Here is a 5,639-nt window from a genome sequence, read left to right on the forward strand (position 1 = left end):
TGAGGTTCAGCTTATGGAATCCTAGACCCTTTGGATGGGCAGGGACCACATGCTCATCTGCTCTGGCTCCCTGCCCAATGCCCAAACTTTGGACTCCCGCTCTGGGGTGAGGATGAGGCAGGCAGCCCTCCTGACTGTAGAGAACATTTTTAAAAGCCCTTAATTTGAGCAGAAATCTGTCTCCTGTGACTTCCACACTTTGGTTTTGTTTGTACCCCTGGGAGTCACAGAGACTAAGTCCAATTTCTCTTCTAGATAATAGTCCTTCCGACATCTGGCATCACAGAGAGTGGAAGGGAACTGAGAGGAGATTGAAGGCTAAGTCTCCATGTTGTCGACGAGGAACACTGGGCCCAGAGAGGAAAGGATGGTGTTATGGTTGCACAGTGAGTCAGCCTGATCCAGCCTAGGTCTCCTGACACCACCCAGGGCACATTCTTAACCCCCAAGCTTCCTTTTCTCAAGGCCAAACTTGACTGTCCTCTGAAATCTGACTTTAATCTACTCAGCCCAATTTGCTTCTAATTGTATGTGCACATTCTGTCTTTCTGCTTGAGTACACGGTGTAATTTAAGCATTGTCTTGCCCCCAGGGGCCTAGATAGTGCAAGTGGTCAAGAAACACTGGATGAAAGAACAATCCAAGTAGCTGCTACTCACTGAGTTCCTTGAGTGTGCTATTTGCTTCAGTTCCTTTCATCCCCACCCAGAGCTTCATTTAAATGTTGAAGGAAACAGGTGAGGAGATGAGTGTGTAGTCTGGCCCCTGGAAGAAGTGAAGCCATGGCTCCTGGGCAGCTGGTATACCCGAGCTACTCTTGTAAAAGCACTGAAACACCACACTGTGTCCCAGTTGGTAAGTAGTCACTGCCTGAGCTGTCCAAGTCCACCCATTCCACCTTGTCTTCCTGGGAGCCCTCCTTGCCACCAGCTCTGAGGAGCAGGCATTCAAGCTTGAAATCCTTTTGCTGTAAAACCTAAGTCTGGGCTTATGCTGTAAATCCACAATCCCTTCACCTAGCCCTTGGGCCCAGATGACTCTTGGGATTCAGAATTTTTCTGATTTCAGAAAGGACACATAGTGCATATAATGTATAAGGAAAACCACAGTGGTGTTTGAGGTGGCACCTGGAAGCACGGAATCCGACATTAATATTTCTGCAGTGAAATGTATGAATATTCACACTAAGTGGGATACATGGAAACTATAAATAGCCTCGTGTAAGTGATTTACGAAGAACTTTTGGTCTTTAGAGCTTTTTGGAGTTTGGAATTTTTGGATAAAAGAATGAACAATATGCTGCTGCCTTTGAAGGATGATTTGTGTATTACTTGATGGGAGCTTGAACAAGCCAGACAACTTTCTGGGAAGGGCTGGGGTGGGGTGATAGAGGCCTGGAAGTGAGTGGCACGAGAGAGGCAGTTCCAGGGAACCCCAAGAAAGATTTGATTTGACCAGGACTGTGACAGTCCAGCTATCCTTAGCCCTGTCAACACACGAACCTGATAGCTCTGAGGAACAGAGTGTGGCTGGGCCTGGTGCCAGACAGGGCTCCAGGCAGTGCCAAGGCAGGCAGCTGGCAGCAGGCCTTTGAGACCCTGGCTGGGCAGAGCCATGTTCTGCAGGCAGAATGTCACCTTCTTTTTAGGCCTGGGCCTTGGGGCAGCTGGAGAGTTGGCATCCTGGATAGCTGCAGCAGGGACAGACCTTTAGTTAGTGTTTTTGGTGCAGCTCAGCCCCACCTATGCCCCTGCTACTCCTGCCAGCTCAAGGTTATCTCCCTGGTGATGTACTGCCTGAGGCTTGGCATCTGCCAACCCATGCTCTCTTGTCACTGCTACAGCCAAGAGCAGACTCGGATTCTCTAGGGCCCTATTCACTCAATGAACGAACATGTATTTGTTGAGTACCTGCTATGTGTTAGGCCCGCAGTTGAGCCTTGGGGACTTTGTTCTCATCGTCATCTCATGTGGAATGCACACCTCTCCCACTGCACAAGTCCTAGCATTTCTCAGGTGCCTCTTCTGCCATGAATCATGATCACCATCCTTCCTTTGAACGCCAGGAGCATTGAATGCCGGCTGTTCTTTGACTCTAAATTCACCTTGTGACCTTTCTTGTATTCTTGTCTTGTGTTTTGTTGCTTGAATTTTTATTTGAATGTTCTGTGTTTTGAATCAGTTAGGGCTAACCTGCCTCTCCTTCCTTGAACATGTGTGGAATGCAGGGATGACCCCTTCAAAGGTGCCCTTCAGAGGTGAGGTGAAAATGGTGCCTGGGCCATTAAATATTGCACTGAGCATTCCTAAGTGACAGCAAGACTTACAGTTTAGCACCTTCCCATTACAAAGGCTGTCTAAGTGACTGAGGGAGGTTGCAGTAATTCCTGTACCTGGGACATTTTTCTTTTTTAAAATGGTAGTAACTGCATTACATGAATTTAGTATCCATTCCACATGCTTTGATATTCATTCAATAGTTTTTGTAACATACAGGTTTTTCCTCTGGCTAGAATGACTTATGGGGCCTGTTGGAAAGCCCCTGGGATTTCTTAAAGTTGTGAGGGGTGTGAAGTGAGGCAAAACACCAAGGAAGTTCAGCCATTCTCCTGCTAGGTTCTATTTCTTATACAAAGAGGAGCTACAAAGGAAGAAAGATACCTGTTGACAGCTTAAAAATCCCTCTACGCCATGGCCGGCGTGGCTCAGTTGGTTGGACATCGGCCGGAGCATCAAAAGGTTGCCTGTTGGATTCCTGGTCAGGACACATGCCTAGGCTGCAGACTCGATCCCCAGGAGGGGGCACACAGGAGGCAGCCGATCCATGTTTTGTTTTGTTTTTAATCCTCGCCTAAGGATATTTTTCCATTGCTTTTCAGAGAGAGTGGAGGAGAGAGAAACATCGATGTGCGAGAGACACACCAAATGGTTGTCTCCTGCACTCGCCGGAACCGGGGCTGAGCCTGCAAAGGTACATGCCCTTTGGCTGGAATCGAACCCTGGACCCTTCAGTCCACAGGCTGACGCACTAACCACTGAGCCAAACCAGCTAGGGCCCAATCTATGTTTTGCTCTCACATCTCTGTTTCTCGCTCTCTCCCTCTTCCTTCCTCTCTCTCTAAAAATCAATTTAAAAATCTTAAAAAAAGCAATGATCCCTCTACTCTCCTTCTTCCTCCTGCCCTTGGGTGTTCTGCATACAGAACCCCATCCTGGTAGGTTATTTGCTCATATATGTGTTCATCTATTCATTCACTCATTCACTTTATTTTTTTCCACTCATTCATTTTAAAGCTAGCAAGAGCTGACTGTTAAATTCAGGAATTTTTCTTGCCAGAGCTAAACCACTAATAGTTTGAAATTGACCACAGTGGGAGTATTTACACCATGGAAATTGGCAAATGCTACAGGTCAGGGAGGCTTAGTTTTGTCTTAAAAACAACTCCTCTTGCTGTTTAGTTAGTGGTGATTTAACATGTGCTGGAACTGTGCCAAGTCCCAGGGGTACAACAGTGAGCAATATAGCCCAGTTTCTGCCCATAGAGAGCTTATAGTCTAGCACTGCACTGTTCAATATGGTAGCCATTAGCCACTTGCTACTGCTGTGGCTATTTAAATTAATTGAAATGAAATATAGTGAAAAATTCATTTCCTCAGCACACTAGCCATATTTTAAGTGCTCAATAGCCACTTGGGATTAGTGGCTACCATACTGGACAGCACAGATATATATTCCATTACTGCAGAAAGTTCTGTTGGACACTGTGTAGAGGGAGGAGAAGGAGGAAGAGGAACGGACAAGACAAATGGGTCATATATGTAGACTCAGACTAGACCTTTAAATGAGAGAACCAAGTGCTCTAGACTGTGGCTTTTAAACTTTTTTGATTAAAATCCACAGACATCTATCTATTATCTATCATCTATCTATCACCTACCATCTATTTATCTAACTCTATCAAGAGTTTCATGAAACAGTGTAACAGTAGTGTTCACCCTTACCACATGAGAGACAGTCTGATCTAGTTGATTCTACCCTACTTTATTCGTTTTATTAAAAATATATTTATATGCTGGTTAGTCAACTCTTCTGCTCATACTCCTCAGTTTGAAAAATACTGCTTTAGACATTAGTGAGGTGGGATAGGTTGATGGGGGCACAGAATGGAGGAATGATGAGGTGAGGGAGGCTTCCTGGAAGAGATCGCAGTGGCTTTTGGAAGGAGAAGAGGGAAAGGAACAGTGTAAGTCTGGAAAAGGGAACTAACCTGGGGGAAGATCATGGGCCTCAAGGGGCTGAAATTCACTCCCCACCCTTGGGAGGCTTCAAAGCTTCTGTCTAGCCCATCCCTCCCACCGTTGGCTCCCCAACCCTTTTATCTGGCCTTGAGTGTAAATCATTAGCTCTAGCAGTGGAGACAAAGCAGGAATGAAACTCAGGCATGTGTGGGAAAGGCCTTAAGGAAGCTCAACAATGTAAATAAATGTCTTCAGATTGCTGAGAGGGTGATGGGGAAAGGTCACCAATTAGACCCTGCTGTCTGGGGTGGGATCTGGGGAGAACTCTGTGTATGTTAGGCTCAGGGCATTGTAATGCCTTAGAATCCCCAGAAGTTTACCTTAAATTCCTTCTGCTACAGCACCAGTCATTTCATTTTTATTTTTTTTACAGGAAAAATTTTTATTGTATATCAAGATATACCTGTTCTTGATTTATTTTTTATTGTTTTTCTCAGAAATTGAATGGATACAAAAGAGTAATTATACCATGTGTATAAGGTATGATGAATTACAGTAAAATTGACAACCATGTGGTCACCACGCAGGATAAGAAATAGAGTGTTTTGGGCACTTTTGAGGTCTTGCATGTGCCACTCCATGATGTCATACTGCTCCTTCCTGGAGGAAACCTCTACCCTACATTTTGGGTTATCATTCCCTTCCTTTTCCTTGTAGTTTGTCACATATGCTGATACCTTCAATCTGTAGTTTAGTTTTGAGTTGATAGAAATGGAATCACTGATTTCGTCAACAACTTGATTTTTTCACTCAATGTTATTTTCTGAGATGCATCCAACTTGATGTGTGTAGGTATATTTTCTCTTCAACTGCTGTATAGTATTACATTATTTTAAAAAACCCATAAGATGAAAACTTGGCTGTGAAATAGCACACATCTTCAGGATTTGTTGTTTAAGAGAATTTCTATCTTCATTTCCATTTTAAGCCTTTGACTCAACTTTATGTTTCCATTTGCTCATAGCTAGGGTTGGTAGGAGGCCTCTGCTCCACATGGCCATTCAGATACAGCCCCTTTCTTTCCTGTGCCTCCATTCTCCAGGTTCTGGAAATTCTCTTCATCTTCCCTATGAATGGAGTAAGAGTGGAGGATCCACTTCATCATGTTCTGACCAGGGCCTTTGGGAGATGCCCAAGACCTGAAGATCACTAATTCCAATTCCTTGAGATGTCCCTGGGTAGAAAACGCTTCCCCAGCTCATCCCCAGGCACATAGGGCTGAGGCCAGCAGTGGAGCAAAATCCTACATGGTGCTCGAGGCTCCTTTATACAGATTAGGAGAATGGTAACCACTCACATATGAAATCTTATGGAGGTGGGAGTTCTGTGTAACTCTAGTGG

Source organism: Miniopterus schreibersii, assembly GCF_964146895.1.
Source record: "Miniopterus schreibersii genome assembly, chromosome: 2".
NCBI classification, from domain to species: domain Eukaryota; kingdom Metazoa; phylum Chordata; class Mammalia; order Chiroptera; family Miniopteridae; genus Miniopterus; species Miniopterus schreibersii.